General features: G+C 47.1%; 1 protein-coding gene across 14 annotated transcripts in view; it reads left to right on the top strand.

Annotated features, from left to right (window-relative positions):
• MPPED1 (metallophosphoesterase domain containing 1) overlaps positions 1-19,435 on the top strand; it is a 191,577-nt gene that overhangs the window by 158,928 nt on the left and 13,214 nt on the right. The gene's annotated exons all lie outside the window — the stretch shown is intronic.

Genomic DNA, 19,435 nt, shown 5'->3' with positions numbered 1-19,435 from the left:
GTTCCAAAACGCTCCCGGACTGTATATTTCCCTTTGCCGGAAAAGTTGGCTTGACTCCCTTGTTAAGAATGCAACACTGACATCTGCTGGCCATTTCTGGACATGCCCTTATATTAAATCCCTCGGTTAGTTCCCTCATTTTGGAGTCAGTTTTAAAGTTTAGGCTTCGGTGGCCCAATTTTCTGTGCCATAAGAAATCACAATTTTTGTGTTGGCAACTACTTGCCACATTTGCTTGTGCAGTAGCACAGTCTTCTTCAAAAAGTCCATCATCCCGCATGTGGGCAGTCATGATTAACTCATCACCTTTGGAGATGTAGCATGCTTCATTTTCAAAAATTGCTTTGCAACCCTTCTTGAGTCCATGCCCAATTGAGATCAAGTTGACTTGCATCTCTGGCACGAAAAGTCCATCATTTATCTTAACCTCATAAGCTTCAGCAGCAGAGCCACAAAGTATCTTTGCTGTCCCCTTGCCAGCCACGCTTATCTTCCTTGAATCTGCTAGCATCACATCAGATCTGTGGCTTTCGTCGAGTTTGATAAATAGACTGAGATCACAGATCATATTCTGGGATGCACCTGAGTCCAGGATGAAAGTGTGACTCCTCGTTGGCTCTTTTAAGGCAATGTTGTAGCTTTTGGCATTGCTCTACCTTTCAGATAAGCCACCTTGTCCCTGCTTCTCCTCCCCTCTTTGTTTGTCGCCATGACTCATCCCTGTGTTTATTTTTTTGCCATGGTGACCAGGTCTGTGCCCTCTGAGTTTCCTGCTCTTAGAATATGATGAGTCACTGATGAGTCACTGAGGCTACTTCGCTTGCTAATGCTGGAATTACTTTGCCTGCTGAAATGTGCCAGAGTGTCATCGCTTTCAAATTTCTCCTGCTGTGACTTTATATTACAATTTCTCAGACTCGACACAACATGATCAACCTTCAGTTCACAGTGAGACAGTTCAAGAGCGACAATTAGGGGTTCAAAACTTTTAGGCAGGGATTGTAGGATTGCCCCAATTAGAATAATTTCATTCAATTCACATTTGTTGTTCTTCAAAAGCCTGCTGATTTCTAAGATATTTGCTATGTGGGCTTCAAAGTCTCTCCCTTCCTGCAGTATGCTTTAACATAGCCTTTTATACAAGAGAAGAGCTGCATTTGCAGAGACTTGGCCACATTGCTTTTTCAGTCTGTCCCACGCTTCTGAGGCTAAATCAGTATCCCGCACATAGATCAATAAATCATCGCTTCTACTCAAAATTAAAAGGCCATAGGCATGTTGGTTTTTCTTGTCCCACGAGGCTTGAGCAGCTTCATTTTGGGATGGCTGTCCCTCCGTGAGCACTTCAAAGATTCCTTTTGTCATGAAGTTCACTTTCATCTTGAGGGCCCAGGTTTTGTAGTTATTGTCATTCAGTTTGGGAAAAGAAAGGAGCCATTCCTGAGTAGGCTGTAGTCACAGGATCCATGCTGCACTTTCTAACTAACTCAGCTGCACTTTCAAAAATGAAAAATGAAATAAACTCTGCTTGTGCCTAGAAGCTTGTTGCTCCTGTTGGGCCCATAACCCTGTTAGAGGTTGTTGATTTTTACCCACAATAGGTAAAACAGCAGAGCACTAAGGAATGAGCAGTTACAGAGTAGGTAGCAGAAGGTGGTTTGGATATTGCAGATGTTTAGAGAAAACACACGGAGATCCTTGTAGAACTAAATACTAAATATTTATTGGTTAAATACACTTGGATAGGAAAGACCTATATCTAATCTAAAGGACTACATAGTGGATAGGTAAGGAGAGAGAGAGAGAGAGAGAGAGAGAGAGAGAGAGAGATGTTTCCATCTGCTCTCTAGGAGGGAAGGTAGGATTGTGACTCAGCACAGGAAGTGCTGCAGAGTCAGTTCAGGGGTCATAGAGTAGGGACAGATAGGGAGACCCTGACTCACTGTCTCTACTCCCAATGCCCCTAGTCGTCATTGGGACAGTTGGTGCAAAAGGTTGATGCATTGGAACTTCATCTCCAACGTGATAGGACTCATCCCTTTCGTAAAGGTGACAGACATTTTGTTTCCTATAGGAAGGACAAGAAGGGCATGTGAATAACTCACTAACGATAGTAACGTTGGATTGTCCAGGCCATAGTTGAGGCATATAAGATACAAGACAAAAAACCATCTAAGGGTATTCGAGCCTACTCTACGAGAGCTGTATCTTCCTCAGCCACTAATTTATCTGGCATCTTCATGACTGAGATTCAGAAGGCTGCAACTTGGTCTTCGGACCACCCCTTCATTAGGCATTACATGCTGGACCTGCAGTCCTTTAAACATGCGCACTTTGGTTGGGATGTATTGAAGCAGGTTCTATCCTGACAGCGCATGAGGTAAGTCCAAGATACCCTCCTCCTGCAGGAGCTTGCTAATCGCACAATGGTGTGAATACACTGGGATCACATCAAAGATAAACAGGTTGCTTACCTGTAACCTTGAGTGTAACCTTGACCTGTAACCTTGAGTGATCCTAGGTATTCACACATCCCACCCAGCCTCCCCTCTTTCTTGGAGGTCATGCACTGGATGTCTATGTTTCATTTACCTGTTCTCTTACTTACCTCTCCATTTCCACTTACAATGGTCGCTGACGTCTGGCGGTTGTCCAGGAACCAAGGAAAGCAGCGCTCCTACCGCCTATATTGATGGATGCATGTGCACTGTAGGCGGAGTCGGGAGCACTGTGCATACCTTTAGAATCTCCCCGATTGGTCTCCTGCACTGGCGCGTATCCCAGTGGTGTGAATACCTAGGATCACTCAAGAATCATAAGTTACAGATAAGCAACCTGTTTGGGGTGTGTGTGCAGCACGAGTTCCTTATTCATTTAATCACATGTATGTACTGGACATTTCTGGATGGGAGGGCAGTGTGTTTGGCAACATCCTATACAGAAACAAAGCATTGGTTCAGATGCTACTACATCTTGTAGGGGAGAATCTTCCAGTTGTGGGGTGGTGGTAGTGGTTTGTGGTAGCTTCTGATTTGTCACATCCATGGGGTGTGACACTCCCAATTTCTTAGTGGTAAGTGTTGCCAGGGGCATCGTGTCTCAATGCATTTTAAAGAAAAACAACACATTTTTGCATCTGATAGACTCCCAGTCTTAACAGTATATGAGATGTGGGTTTACCAACTTGTCATTAAAAAATGCCTCTAATGTTGCTCTCCTCATGAAAATGATCCTTGACTACAAGTGCTCCTCTTTATGCCAAGCACATGCCATAAGGCACTCCACAAATACTATGTTAACACTCAGTCCTGCACTGTACCTTCCACAGTGACCAGAGAAGGAACCCAACTAACTACATAGGATAGTATGAAGTAGGTAGAAAATACTCCTTTGGTGAATTCTGACAGGAACCAAAAAATCTCTACTAGGCCCTCAAAGGTATTCTACTACATCTTATAGGGGAGAGGGAGAGATGCCTCTCTAATGCCAAATGTGCTGTGCTGCCAGAGCAGGCAGCTGTGCAATCAGAAGGCAGGGTGTACAATCTTCACACTCAGACCAGAGGCAATTGTCATCTGAAGGGAGGTAAGCTTTTCAAGTCATCCTCCCCGCTCTCCCTAGAGCCTGTTCTCGCCGATCGAGCCCATTCTCTCAGAGCAATAGCTCAGTCCCTGAAAAGACTAGGATTTCCAAGAGACCCTACACTTTTTCTAGGACGGAAGTGGGGAGGACCCTTCTAGAGTTTTTTTCACATGGGGCTTTTAGCTCGCATCTCCTCTGGAATGGTGGGTGTGCGTATGGTGGGTATGGTGGGTGTGCATTCACATATCAGCCAGATTTACCCTGAAGTCCCTGCAAGCTATGGGGGAGCACTTCACACACAATTTGGGTTTTTCATTGTGCATTAGAGTGCGGCCCTATTTATATCCAGGGTTAAAAAAAACCCGCTTTTTGCATCATTTTTGGGTGGCAACTTCAAACTCGTAGTAAAGCCTGCTGTGTGAAACATGCCCAGGAGTCCTTTTAAAAGTGAAACTGCTCTTCCTCCCTTACCACCAGGAGCAAGATGGAGTTAAGATAGAAAGTATTTCCTGTATGCCTGGTAAATGGCAGCTTCAGTGGCCCTTCTGATTTGAAATGGCCTTGCCAAATGAAGCCAGAACAGCCATCTGAAGCACTGATTCTAATCTGAGCAGACTCCAAAGCATCAAAGTGGCCTTCAAACAAATTGTTCTTGTTTTGCAAAGCCATAATAAATAAATCTTTCGAACTCTATTTCTTTTTGCCCTACAGAGATCCAGTTCAAAATTATTTGTTGCCTGTAGTAAAATAAACTTCTGGTCCTTCCCCCCCCTTTTCTTTCTTTCTTTCTTTCTTTTTGCGGTGTGTGTGTGTGTGTTTGTTTTTAAAAACATGGTTTCATTTCTCCTTTATCGGAACCAATGTGCTTGATTGTTAGTGACAAAGATTTATATTTCCTTGCCAGCTCTAAGTTCGTTTCAAGCAACCAAACATTTGCAGGGAGGGGTCTAAGCAATCTCTAATTGTTTGTTAGGTGTAATCAATTATTCTTAGTTTGTGTAGTCAGGTGTATATAATAAGCTGCAAACATATGGAAAGGCTTCAGAAGGCTAATATTGCATGCAAACAAAAACATGTTCAACATAAATAATGCTTAATTTAATGGAGAACTAATTTCATGGATTTTAGTTTGCAAAGTTTTTCAAGTGGAAATACTTGTTGCCTTTATATAGTGGTTTATGGTTAACTGTTTCAAGACACTGGAAGAGCAAAAACTTGGACTACAGTGCTTACTGTGCTGAATGTTATGTGGGAGATTTTCTTTCCTTAGGTATTCCTTTTTCCTTTCTTGGTTATTTGTTCTTGGTTTCAGTGACAGGCAGATATTTGTGCAGTTGAACAGTCATTACAATGACATTATGAAAAATAGCTCAAACTGCATAATTCAGCTACTAACAAAAACACATACTTCCATCCATTAGGGTAAGGAAATCTTATTTAAAAAAAACATTAGTATGATATTAACTGACGAAGAAGAAGACGAGGAAGAAGAGGAAGAAGATTTCCTCAGACAAATACCAAACCAGTCACTAAGAAGAATACAGGCATGCTTGCAATTACCAGCAGAGGGTGTGGGCCCTTCCCTTGCTAAAGCTAGTTCCTAGGAACATGCTCAGTGCAGATCATTTCTCAGGAGGTTGGCTGCTTAAGAATATTTTAGGACAGTGGATCCCAATCTGGGGTCCTCGGATGTAGATGAACTAAAACGCCCATCATCCCCACCTACAATTTATTGTGGGGATGATGGGAGTTCAGCATCATCTGGGGAATGCTGTAGTTCAGCAACATTTGGAGGACCCCAGGTTGGGATCCACTACTCAGCTATGAATGGGGTGACTGAGAGTAGGGGAGTGAAGAAGAGGGGGTGGCTGAGAGTGGGGACGTGGAAGGAAGAGGGTGGCTGGGAGTGGGGGAGTGGAGGGGAAGGGGTTGCTGCAAGTGTGGTGGCTGACACTGAGCAGAGGCTGTGGCAGGACTTTAAGGAGAGCAATAAAATCCTAGTGGGTAGATGTTTTGCACAGGGCCAGCTAGTATATCTTCTTTATATATAATTATCTTAAATGTACTCGTCACTAATCCCACGTGTGGCAGCTCTCACAAGAGTTCTTGAGCAGCTGCAGGATATGATAGCGATGGGGACAGGGGAGAAAATAGTGATGCCAGCTGGCGGCCGGAGGAGGAGGCAGTGGTGGTGTCAGCAGGCCGGCCTGGCCAACAGGAGGAGGAAGAGGCGGTGGGCTGGCCCGGCACGGCCGGCTGGAGGAGGCAGCCGCCGCTGGGAGTTGGCGGGTGGGCGGGAGGAGTTGGAGGGCCAGCTTTCCGGCTAGCCAGAAAGTGCTGGGGGTGGGGTGGAGAAGGGAGAAGAAGAACTGGGCAAGCAGAAACCCCATCGGCTGGGCAGGGGGGAAGAAGAAGCAGGCCAACTGGCCCGCCAGCCAGAAAGCACATGGGAGGCCTGAGAAGCAGGCAAGTGGGAGAAACCGGCCGGCCAGAAAGCCAGGCGGGGGAGGGAGGCAGCGGCATTGGGTGGTCCAGCCCGGCCCAGCTAGTGTGTGTGTGTGTGTGTGTGTGTGTGTGTGTGTGTGTGTGTGTATATATATATATATATATATATATATATATATATATATATATATATATATATGGCTAAGGATGTATGTGGCAAGCCCCACCCACACAGTTCTTTACCCATCGGCGGTTACAGAGCAGAGGCTCATGGTGATTGGGCAGTGGGGATTCCATATGCAGATAGGGAGGAGGAGCCTGTGATGGTTAAGTTTGGTTGGAATGCAACTGTTACTTGTTGAGTGATGTGCTTGATTGTAGAGGAGAGAAGAATCTATATATATATCTCATACCTGCTCAACTCTGGCCCTCCTGCAGATGTTGGCCCACAACTACCATAATCCCTGGCTATTGGCCACTGTGGCTGTGGATTATGGGAGTTGTAGTCTAAAAAGTGCTGGGGGGGGCAAAATTGAGCATGCCATTTTATTTATTTATTTATTTATTTATTTATATCTATGTAAACTGCTTTGGGGGCTTTTGATGGATATATAAGGAGAGAGAGAGAGAGAGAGAGAGAGATAGATAGATAGATAGATAGATAGATAGATAGATAGATAGATATGGATTTGTATATATATAAGGATAGTGGGCAAGAGTCTGTATCATGAGGGAGGAAAGAGCCCTTTCAGAAGGAGGCTGCCACTGTGCCCGATGGGCACACACACTCGAGCTACTTCTGCCTACTTCTGGTCTGAAGAGCGGACACGGCAGGGAGATATGCTGCCGCCTCACTAGACCAGTTTTCCAGCGAGTGCTAACAGTGGGGGGGGGGTGAGCAGAGTGCGAGTGGGAGGGGCGAGTGGGAGGGAGGGAGGGATAAGTGCATCCTCCCCCGCCCTTAAAGTTATCCCACCCCCGCCATTGAACTCTTTGAACTGGCCAGTGTTCGAACTGTAAAAGGGCCTCCGAACAGGTTCATGCGCATCCCTACTTGGCAGCTTTGCCCTTGGCTCGTACATGTGCACCTGACCTATTGGCAGCTAGTCTGCGCTGCACTCACTCCCTTTCTGGAGGACAGACCCTGCGGTGGCGGTGGCACACACTGAGCGAGTGGCGAGCAGCCTGCATCTCTGCTCAGCAGCTTCAGCTTGCGCATATGCAACTGCCCTGCTGTCAGCTGCTCTGAGCCACACTCAGTCTCTCTCTGGAGGAAAGGCCCCACCACAGTGGAAAGGCCCCACCATACACTGGCCAAGCAAGTGGTGAGCAGCCTGCCTCTCTGCTAGGCAGTCTCACCCTTGGCTCGCCCTCAGTGCATGGGGTTTGGTGGTGCCATGACGGGTCTTTCCTCCCAGCATTTCCGAGCCCAGCTGGAGCCTTTTGGCCCCTCGTGGTTTGCTCCCCCCCATGCTGCCCCTTAAGCGCCATTAGCAGTGTGCCCTCTGCTGGCTGAGTCGGGGTGGGGGGCATGAGACTGAGACCACTGGACACTCGAGAGAACAGATAGCACATGCAGCAGTAGTTACTGCTGGATTTGGCCAGGCAGATTTCGCACAGGTGGTATTTGCAAGGTGGTATTTGCAAGGAGAACGTTTGTGGCTGAAACTAGTTGACTGCACTTGGACCCCAGACTCCACCAGGCTCCACCAGAGGACCCCAGACTCCACCCCACAGTCCTTTCCTGCCCCCTCATCAAGTCTACACCATCCTTTTCCTCCTTTTTTCCTCCCCTCTCCCTCATAAAAGCCTGCATCATCCCCCCACACTCTCTCGTCAAGCCAAGCCTGCCCCATCATTTCTCCTCTATCTCTCCCTCTCGCAGGGCCGGACTGGGGGCACTGAGAGGGTGGTGGAATATATGTGGGGAGGGGGCAGGTTTTAAGCAGAATGGGTAATTAAGGGTGGTAGTTGGGGTGCAGGGGTGGGGGGGCACACCAGGTGGGGTGGGGTGCAGCAGGTGAGGTGGGGCAGGTGGGGCACACCGGGAATATGCCCTGTTGCCCTAAGGGCAGTCTGAGCCTACTTCTCACGACCAATCGGAAGGAGAGGAGGTGGGGCTCTCCGGACAGGGAGAGGGGGAAAGGGGAGCCGGGCAGCTGGCACGGGGAGAGCCCAGCGAGCGCAGGAGGGTGCACCAGGCGAGGGTGCACCAGGAAAATGCCTTGCTGCTCGGTGAGCCAGTCCGAGCCTGCCCTCTCGTAAAAACCTGTGTAGTGAAGGGTTGAAGTGTAATTTTTTGAAATCAAAAATTAAGAGAAAAATTTCACTTATTTTTTTCCTTGCAAGTGCTCCATATTGTGGGATGATTTGACAGAGGTGGAAAAGAAGAGCAATATATTTTGTACAGATTGTATATATTTATGTATTTTATTAGAATGAATTTTATTTCAATATATTTTAATTTAAATTAAATTAACATTGGCCTGCCAGACCTTCAAAAGTTAAGTTTTAATCAAATTCATTTCAATTAATTTCACTTTAATGTATTTATTGTATTTAATATTAAGTGTTACTTTAATAATCAGCGCCCTAAAAATTGACCTCGTTCCCCCAGGAGCCAAGCCACGGTCGGTTTTGGCCACCAGGGCATTTGAGTTGTGCACCTCTGAGCTAGAGGGAGTGTCTGTGTGTGTGTGTGTGTGTGTGTGTGTGTGTGTGTGTAGAGGGAGATGTGTGGGGTGGGGAGGGGATGGAAAGGAGTGTTCCTAGCGGGACTCTGTGTGTTGTATCTATAGTGCCACATAATAATGCACATGTGCACACACTGCCTTGATACTGCTGCCCAGTATCATTCTGCTCACTGCTGAAAAAAATTAAGGGAACACTGCTCAGCAGGCTTGCCCACCCTCGGCTCATGTGAAGATAAACATAAGTAACCATGTACACTGATCTGGATAAAAAATATTGTTTCAGAAACAGATTGATTATTTTCTTCCTTTGAAGTGGAGGACCAGTGGGCATTCTGTGAATAATTTAGATGGATGATGGTATGTGCTTTCCAACTTGAATTTTGGACTTCAAATTTGGAATGCAAATGTGTTAAATTGTGTATATTTGTGTCTTGGTTTTATATAAAATGTATATTATTTATTCATTTATTTATTTATTTGAAATGTTAAGGGCCCCCCGCACATTCTAGTTCGCCCTCAGCCCTGCACCTCACTAGACACAGCCCTGGCAGAGATAGCAGCAAAGAAGGGCCCAGTCAACCGCTGTCGCTACTGCTGCTCCTGTGTGGAGGAGCAGGAGCTCGGGTGAGGTCTCTGGGGTTAGGGTATTGCAGCTTGGCCAATCGGCGCCAGCAATGCTACAGCCACGATCAAGAGGGGTGAGGGGGAGAGTGGGATGGAAGCAACAGGATGGAGAAGGAACAGGAGCATGGCTCAGGTGAGGGTGGAGAGATCTCTGACTTGAAGGGGCTGTGATGGTGGGGTGAGGGGACCAATCAAGTACTTGCGTGCAGATGCTCTGCATGGGTTAAGCTAGTATGTTAATATTTGTTAAAAGCTGCTGGTTGTTTAAAAGTGTAGCAATTTTCAGAGGACAATCTGCAGGGACATAGCCAAGCTGGCCTGGATCTCAAGAGCAGGATTCTACAACCCCTTGAGACAATTTAGTGAGGCTTGATGAAGATGAGCATGTGGTGTGGTGCAGGTTTTCAGTTATACTATGCATTTCAGGTTAAACTAGCTTAACCCACACAGAGCATCTGCACATTAATTAGTACTGTGTACCCCTCACACACATACCCCGCCACAGCCCTCTCACCCACCTTCACCTGAGCCATGTTCCTGCTCCTCCTCCTCCATCCCATTGCTTCATCCCCCTCACCCCTCTTGGTCATGGTTTCAGTGTTGCTGATGCCGATTGGCCAAGCTGCAGCCCCCTTTACCCCAGAGACCTCCCCACCCTCATCTGAGCCCCTCCCCAGCTCCTCCCTCTAGGAGCAGAGGCTGCGAGGAAGGGCCTGGTCATCCACCACCACTGTCATAGCCACTCATTCCCCTCAGGTCCGGGCCCCTTAACATTTCAGGTCCGGGCCCGTCCCTCATCTGCCTGCCACCCTCCGCAGCCCCCAGCAGAAGCAGCAGCGGTTGACCGGGCCCTTCTTTGCCACCACTGCCATGGCCACTCATTCCCTTCAGGTTGCTGACAGGCCTGGACCTGTCCCCTGCCCTTCCTTCTTTCTGTCTTCCCCTCTCTTCATTTTCTCTCTTTCTCTCTCCTCTGCTTGCTCTTCCTTTCTGTCTTTCTTCCCTTCCCCCCTCTCTCTTCCTGAGTTAATAGATCTTGTTCATCTTGTTTCTTCATCTAATTTGCATAGTGTCAGCCTCCTTCTCCTGAAGGGGCTCTTTCCTCCCTCACGGCGCCTCTCTTTGCAGACCCCTGCCTGATATCCTTTTATAGAGAGAGTTTCTTCTCTCCTCTACAATCAAGCATATCTTCTGACCAGTAACAGTTGCATTCAAACTGACCTTAACCATCACAGGCTCTTCCTCCCTGTCTGCATATGGAATCTCCCCTGCCCAATCACCACATTGCTTCTGTTCTGTTACCTCCAATTGGTAAAGCACTGTGTGGGCGGGGCTTGCCATGTATGTGAGCCAGCGTAGTGTAGTGGTTAGAGTGCTGGACTAGGACCGGGGAGACCCGAGTTCAAATTCCTATTCAGCCATAAAACTAGCTGGGTGACTCTGGGCCAGTCACTTCTCTCTCAGGCTAACCTACTTCACAGGGTTGTTGTGAAAGAGAAACTCAGGTATGTAGTGCACCGCTCTGGGCTCCTTGGAGGAAGAGCGGGATATAACTGTAATAATAATGATGATGATGATGATGATGATGTATGTCCTTAGTGTATTATATAGAGAGATAGATGGAGGCGTGCTGCAGCTCCTTAACTTCAGATTGCACTGCAGTCCGAGGCTGTGCCTGCCTTCCAAACGCACAACAGTATCTTCCAGCACAAGGAAGCAAGCAAAAAAGATGGCAGCGGTGGCAGCATTTTTTATTGAGGGAGGCAGCTGCTTCTTCTGTCTTGGCTACAGTGACAGCACCCAGTGATTGCCACCAACTGCTAAAATTCCTGAAAATTTATTGCTGAGAGTCCAGTCCAAGCAGCAACAAGGTTAGCTGGGGAAGGGACAGGGATTCAGTGGGATGTCTGTGAAGAGACTAAAGAAGAAAAAAATTCTAGAATTGCAAGCTTTCCATCCTGTGCATTTACAGATGTGCAAACAGGTTTGAATCCGAACTAGTTCAAAGTCAAACCAGTTTGGTTCAATGCCTCAATGTTGAGTCAACCCCCCCTGGCCGTTCGGGGGGGGGTGTTCACAATTTTTTTAAAAAAATTTTTTTTAAAAAAAAATTTGTACTTATTCCCTCTGGGGGTAGATTATGTATCTACAACTGTAGCCAAGTATAGCATGTTTAGGGGTTGATTTGAATCTGTAGCAACACTAGGAACTGTGAGCCTTGAAGCCGGGTGATGTGCCTATATCAGTACCACTCTACAACTAAGTTGTCACATTTAAAATATGACAAGGCTATATGACAAGGCTATTGTAACATGTTAAATTAATAAGCATTGGTTTTCTATGTGTGGACTATATCATATATCTTAAACATCGAGAGAGAAGAATTTTGGATTTTCAGTTCCTTATAGTAAAATGATAGCATGGCATAGTGGTTAGTGTCAAAATAAGAGTAGGTAGACCTATGTACATAAGAATGCCCTGCTGGGTCAGGCCCAAGGACTATCTAGTGCAGCAACCTGTTTCACACAGTAGCTCACCAGATACCTCTGAAAAGCCCACAAGAAGAGGTGAAGGCGTGCCCTCTCTCTTGCTGTTGCTCCCCTGCAACTGGTATTTAGCAGCATCATGCCTCTGAGGCTGGAAGTGGCCTATAGCCAACAGAATAGTAGCCACTGATAGACTGTCCTCCATGAATTTGTCTCAGCCCCTTTTAAAGCCATCTAAGTTAGTGGCCATCACCACATTCTGTGGCAGAGAATTCTATAGAATTCCATTATGTTCTGTGTGAAAAAGTACTTCCTTTTGTTGATCCTAAATTTCCTGGCCTTCAGTTTCATGGTATGACCCTTGGTTCTAGCACTGTGAGAGAGGGATAAAACTTTCTCTCTGTTCACTCTCAATGCCTCATTCAAACCTCTGCTCATTCACAAAGCTTACTGGCTGACCAACTCTCGGCATATCTGCCTATGAGTATAAAGAGTGGGGACAGAATTTTTGTCCATGCACAGAATTCTTCTTGTTGTATAGTCTTAGTAAGGACTGTAGCAATGAGACTGTCATGATGAGCTTCTGCACTTCAAAATTAACCTCTACACTGCTAGTAATCTGGACACCTTGCCTACAAATCCTTTTGCTCAAGTATACAGTCATTTAAAGCTCATTCTCAAATCCCTATCCTTTTCACCCAGGATTGTCACTATTGTTTATTGATAATTACAAGTGATTCCTTGTCCCAGGAAAATCATCAATTTAAATATGTCTGCTAAATATACATTGGAAAATGCACATGCATTACTGGAGATTTCTGCCTTATGGCCAGGTCTCTATAACATACACCAGGCCTGGACCCCTTCCTCCTTATGACTGACTGGTGGGCTGGTAGATGCTCAGGGTCAGCAGCATATCATTTACTAGGCCCAAAAACTCCCTCCTCCTTTCCTGGTGGGTGGCTGGGCTAGGTGTTCAGGCACAGCCCACCCCTCTCTTATTTCTGGCCAATACGGTTTTAGAGGAGGTGGGGCCCTGCCTCCTACTTCTGATTGGCACCTGTAGTCGTGAAGAGAATGAGGGAGTACATCTGTGTGCACATATGCTTTTTAAAAATGTCTTTTCCCAGTGTTCTTGTGCACCAATAATTGCACGCTTGATCAATAGGAAGCTCCAGCTACTCTAATGGAGCACTAACACCAAACCACCTATTGCACTCTTACTGGGGACAGGGGAGTAGGAAGCTTCCTGATATTATTATTATTTATTTACAACATTGTATACCGCCTTTCTGCCTTGACAAAGGCACCCAAAGTGGTTAACAATATTAAAAGAGGCAGATTACAGAATGTTAATACTGGAATGGAACAAAGGCTTCCTGGCCCCTCCACTGCAAGACCTCCCCAAACTCTGCTTTTTCTGTGTTCTGGACATAAAATCTCCCCAATCCCCCACATTACCCCACTACAGAGCATGAAACCTGCTGTGGATTTTGCAGTAGCTGGACCTTCCTGTTCTAGTGCACTGCTATTAGAGCACTAGAACACCGGGGAGGGGGGAAATGTGTGTGTGTGTGTGTGTGTGTGTGTGCGCGCGCACACACACACACACACAGTGTGTACATGATGGAAAGTGACTTTCCCCCTTAACCTTTACTGGCAGCTGCCAAAGCCTTACTATATCATACCATACATTGTTTTATAAATTAAAGTATAAATCTTTAGTGATTCAGATTAAATCAAAAGATTTATTCTTCTTAAGGAATGATTTGCACATGTGCTGTTGACTTACCACTGTCATTCTGAAGATGAAGACTAACTACAGTTTCTTCAGTGTGGTCTCTGTCTTCTACACAAATGGACTATGCGCCTGCACAGAGACCTCATCGGAACCTAACAAGCTCACTTCTCCTGCTTTGGGTGGGAACCCCGCCTGCCACTCCTTATCCCCTCAGACTTTCTTCATCCACGCTTCAGTGAACATTGTGGAGTCTGTGGCTCAGCCCTTGTTGTTTTTCCTCCCCGCTTCTTTAGTTTCTTAGTTTTTCTTTCTTTGTTTCTTTAATTCTTTCGTGTAGTAGCATTTTTTATTTGGCGTTTTGTTTCTTGCGGGTTTTTCCCTTCCTTGTTGCTCAACCCCAGCTGCGATGGAGCGTGGTGGCCGGCCAGCTTCCGGCACCATGAACTTTAAAAAATGTATCCGCTGCAGATTTAAGATCCCTTCCCCCGATACTTATACCAAGTATCCCTTGGGGGAATCCCACATTGTCGAGACCTGTCTTCACTGCCAGAAGTTCACAAAGCAGACTCTCAAAAATAGGGCTTCTCGCCTGCACGTAGCCCTGTGGGATCTGGCCCTCCGTTCCTTGGAAGCCCTATTGTTGAAGTGGTCTGTAAAAATGGCTTCATCGGTACAATCAGAACACGTGGTATCCACTCCTGTAGAGACCAAAAGCCCGACCCCGGTACCAGTCTTGGCATCCTCTGCTACTCAGCCTTCAATGGCTTCAAGTGCCTGTGGTACCGAAGATCTCTCCGAATACCTCAGGGTTGGTACTGAAGATAAAAAGGAAGAAACTGCATCGTCATTTGCCAGCAGATCAACACCTCCCTCCTATACCCAAGAAGAAGAAATCAGAGGAAGTTCCTACATCAGAGGCCCCTGTGGCCAAAAAGACTAAAGTGGCCTTGAATCGTCCAGCGCAGAAGTCGTCGGTGTCGACAAGACCTAGCTCACCCATGTCTGCGGAGTCGGTGGACTTAGCCCACAATCAGGCTAGATCGAGTAGAGAATGTTTGGTGGCATCGGATGAACTGGGGTGTGCTTCATTGGAGGAGGAAGTTTATTCTCCAGCCAAGCCAGCAGAAGATGCATCGTGGCTGCCTAGACGCCAGTTGCCCCCTCGAAGGAACCAAGAGGGTATCCCTCTTAGGGACCGTGGTACCCATTAGGACTCGGAAGAATGCTTCTCGACTTACAGACGGGATTGGTCCTGGGACCGTACTGATCAATTGTATCAAGATTGATACCGGACACCAGAATATCGCTCACCCTTGGTGGATACTTACAGCCCTCTTACAGCGTGTGGTGCTGGGACCCGGGTTGTGCGATCGATACCAAGTGTACTATCGGTCTGACTACTCGGACTATGCTTGACCCCGTTATGGGTCCACTTACTCAAAAGGTCCTATGTATGGGAAATCAGTAATGATGAGGGGTTGGCGTGAACCCCCCTCACGCCGTGTTCCTGCTTACTGCAGCGCTCCCCAAGGGATCGTAATGAGCATCGTGAACCACCCCCTTCGGTTCCAGTGGTCATCCCACCCCAAATTCGATCATTGTGGAGGCTTCCTTGCAAAGGACCAGGGGTCACAGCCAGTCTGCACTGAGTGACAAAGAAGGCAGAAAATTGGATTCCTGCGGGAGGAGGCTGTATTAGGCCTTGGCCCTCCACTTGAAGGTGGCTAATTATCAGGCTTGTAATGCCCGATATGACCACTTTTTGTGGGAGAAAGTGGGTCCTTTCCTGGATCTCCTCCCACAGGACAAGAGGGATCTTGAAAAAGCGTTTTTCCACATGGCAAAACAGGAACTTTATTCGGCCTGACATTCGGTGGAATGTGCAGCCAAGGTGATGGCCACATCTGTGGCACTCAGATGATATGCTTGGCTGCACTCGTCTGGACTTAACTATAAGGCCCGTGCTAGGTTCAAGGACCTGCCTTTTGTGGGCCCTAGTCTCTTTTCATAACAGACTGATGACATGCTCCAGAAAGTTCAGAAGTAGAGGAGCACAGCACATTCTATGTCATATGCTTCACCGATTACCAAACCGCAGAAAACTGCCTGGTGGGTCTCCTTACCAGACACAGAGGGCCTCTTCCCAGCAATAGTCACCTTCAGAACAGTCCTTTCATGGCAACAAATTCCAACCAAGATACAAGTTGGGTGGCCATCCCAGTAAGCCGGCCTTTCAGAAACAGCGCCCAAATATCTCCCAGAAGAAGCAATGACTTGGGGCGCTTCAGGACTCGCCTGACCCCATTCTTGGAGAGCTGGGACAAAGTGACTACGGACCAGTGGGTCCTCACAATTATACATTTGGGCTATGCCCTGGAGTTTTGCAGGACACGGCCCATGTCCAGAATTGTGGTGACCCTTTGCACCCCAGAGTTATTTATTTATTTATTGTTAAATTTATATCCTGCCGTTCATTAAGAAAATCCCAAGGCAGCTCACAATAAAATATAAAAACAAGATTATAAAAAAAACACATTAAAATATTGAGCTAAAAAAAATATAAACAAATCTGATTACATAATAATAAAAAATTAAAACACAAGCATAAAAACAGTACAAAATACAAGCAGCAGCAGTGGAGACAATCATATAAAAGCCTGGGTAAAAAGCCATGATTTGACATGCTTTCTAAAAACTGTGATGTAGACTGAGAGCGGATACCCACCAGGAGAGCATTCCAGAGTTTGGTGGCAGCAACAGAGAAGGCCCTGTCCCGAGTGCATGACAACCTAGCCTCCCTCATAGTCGGCACCCAGAGCAGAGCCCCCTCAGATGACCTTGTCAAGCAGGCAGCAACCCTTGGGAGCAGGCGGTCCCTCAGGTATCCCGGGCCCAAACCATTAAGGGTAGTTGAAACGGGCAAGACCGTTGGCAAGACCTTGAATTGATAGGGGATCCCCCCGATCTGAAACAGCAGGAAGTGTCAATGCTGAGGGCGTATTGAAACATGATAGTATGCATCTTTTAAATCCAGGGAAACCATCCATATTTTCTTTTCCAGGATGGTCATAATGATCGTTATTGACAGCATTCGGAACCTTTTGTAGAGCAAATGTTTATTCAGGGCCCTGAGGTCTAGTATAGGGCACTGACTGCCGTTTGGCTTTGGCAAAAGAAAGTACTGGGAATAGATCCTGGGGCTGTCAGGATTGGCAACTGGCTCAATTGCATCCTTTTGCAGAAGAGCAGTGACCTAAATTTAGCCTCACCACCACACCGAGGGTCTTTACGAAATGTCTGGCCGTGGTGGTGCCGTTTCTGCAGCAGCAAGGTTTTCAGGCGCTACCATTTCTAGACAATTAGGTCATCTTGGTGAGCACCAGGCGTGCAGTCTTGGACTCCGTTGAGATCATGATAGATACCCTGCAGGAACTGGGTTCCCAAATAAACTTTTAAAAATCTCAGTTGGAACCGACCTGTCGAATTCAGTTCATTGTACTGATATTCGACACGACCTTGGAAAAGGTCTTCCTTCCGATGGGCCATATAGTTACTCTCCAGAGACTGGCAGCCGCTTTCCTAGCCAGTGGCCCACAGACTATGTGCTCCATACAGTGCCTGCTGGGTCACATGGCAGCGAGTACGTATGTGCTACCTCAAGCACGTATTCGAATGCACGTCATTCAGAGGTGGTTTTTAGACGTGTTCGATCCCCTTCAGGATCTGGGCCATCTAGAACACACGCCCCCTCGATGGGTACAGGCGACAGCGGAGTGGTGGATAGAGTTTTGGCACTTGAGTATTGCTACTCCCTTTCAGGCCCCTCAAGCCCAATGGGTTGTCACGATGGACACATCAGAGCTTGGTTGGGGGGCACACCTGGAAGGGCTTCATCTGAGTGGACATTGGTCCCCCAAAGATTGGACTCAGCACATCAATTATCTGGAGCTGTTGGCCATTTTCAATGCTCTCAAAGGCTTCCTGCCCCTGATTGGTAGTCATTCAGTGATAATACAAACAGACAATACAACAGCAAAAGCCTATGTCAATCAACAGGGCAGCACGTCCTCAAGGAGCCTTCTGTTTCTGGCTCTGGACCTTTGGCATTGGTGGCACATGTGTGGCACATGTGGTATCACCTCAGATAGTTCATATACAGGATGTGCTGAATGTCCAAGCGGACACTCTGAGCAGATTGATGGTGGTCTCCCATGAGGGGGCTTTACACCAAGGTGTTCTCAGGGACATATCTGTGAAATGGGGAGTCCCATCGCTGGACCTATTTGCTTCCCGAGGCAATGCGCAATATGCCCTCGATTGCTCCAGGCGAGGGGAGGGTGAGGGCTCTCTGAGTGATCCCTTCGTCCTATCCTGGACAGGCCCCCTTCTATATGTGTTTCCCCTGTTTCCCCTCATTCCAAGGGTCCTGAGCAAACTGAGGGTGCAGTGGGCCAGGGCAATCCCGATAGCCCCATGGTGGCCCAGGAGGCTTTGGTTTCCAGTCCTGAGGCACTTGGCGGTGGATTGGAAACACTTGACTGCCCTGCCGGACCTGCTGTCACAGGTGAAGACATGGGTGCTTCACCCAGAAGTTCGGTCCCTCCGTCTGACGGCATGGAAGGTCCTGCCAACTTCCCATTGAGACCTAGGGAAGTTCTGGTTGCTGCCAGAAAGCAGTCCACGTGGAAATCCTATGATCACAAGTGGACTCGTTTCTATTCTTTCTCTGTACTGCATAACTTTGATGTGTTTAATCCATCCGTTCAAGATATATGTAATTATCTGTTGTCTCTTAAGGAATCTGCTTTCATCCCTTTGGTTGCCATTGTGGCACGTTCCCTTCTGACCGGGCTTCATGCTTTAAAGATTAGGTGGTTAAATGTTTTCTGAAAGGTTTTACTCGTATGTTCCTGGACGATCCTGTCATGTCATCAACTTGAGACCTGTCAGTGGTATTGGCTGGCCTGCTGCAGCCACCATTTGAGCCCTTGGCTTCAGTTGATCCTCATGTCTGACCTAGAAGGTCGCCTTTTTGGTGGCTGTGACCTCCGCCAAGAGGGTCAGTGAGTTGAGGGCCCTGAGGGTTGACCAACCATACCTTCAGTTCCATAAGGACAAGGTCATACGCAGGCCAGATGTCCAGTTCCTGCCCAAAGTGGTGTCCATATTTTTCCGTTTGTCCCTGCTCACTTTGCCCGTGTTTTTTCCAAATCCTTCATCGGATGCGGACAGATGGTTACACCATTTGGACGTTCGAAGGGCGTTATCCTTCTCTGTTCAGAGGTCTGCTGAATGGAGGAAATCTCCTTGCTTGTTTGTTCTATATGATGAGCTGCATAAAGGTCTATATGTTTCGGCCCAGTCCATGTCTAGATGGATAGTTTCCACTATTGAACTTTGTTATCAATTGGCCCATAAGCAGTTGCCTGCTACTGTTAAGGCACACTCTGTTAGGTCCATGGTGGCCTCTGTGGCCTTAGATTAGGAGGTCCTGTTGGACGCTATATGTCAGGCAGCTACTTGAGCTTTGTCCCATTCATTAGCATAATGATGAATAATATTATGCAATTCATCATTATGCAATTGATACCAGGGCACGGAATGATGCTGTGTTTGGCAGGAGTGTCCTGCAATCCAGTTTCAGTTGATGTACTTGTTTCTGAAATAAAAACTTCTGGCAGATTATATTTGCTTCTGTTCTTGGGTGCTAGGTTGTTATACGCCCATATGTGTAGAAGACAGAAACCATGTCGAAGAACAACAGGATACTCACCTGTAACTTTGGTTCTTCTCATGGTTGTCCATGAGTGGGTTCCCTGTGGGAAGGGACATGTGCTGACCTGTTCACCTGCCAGTCACTTGGT

Source organism: Hemicordylus capensis, chromosome 5 (genome assembly GCF_027244095.1).
Source record: "Hemicordylus capensis ecotype Gifberg chromosome 5, rHemCap1.1.pri, whole genome shotgun sequence".
Classification (NCBI taxonomy): Eukaryota; Metazoa; Chordata; class Lepidosauria; order Squamata; family Cordylidae; genus Hemicordylus; species Hemicordylus capensis.
This window is presented reverse-complemented; position numbering and strand designations above follow the sequence as displayed.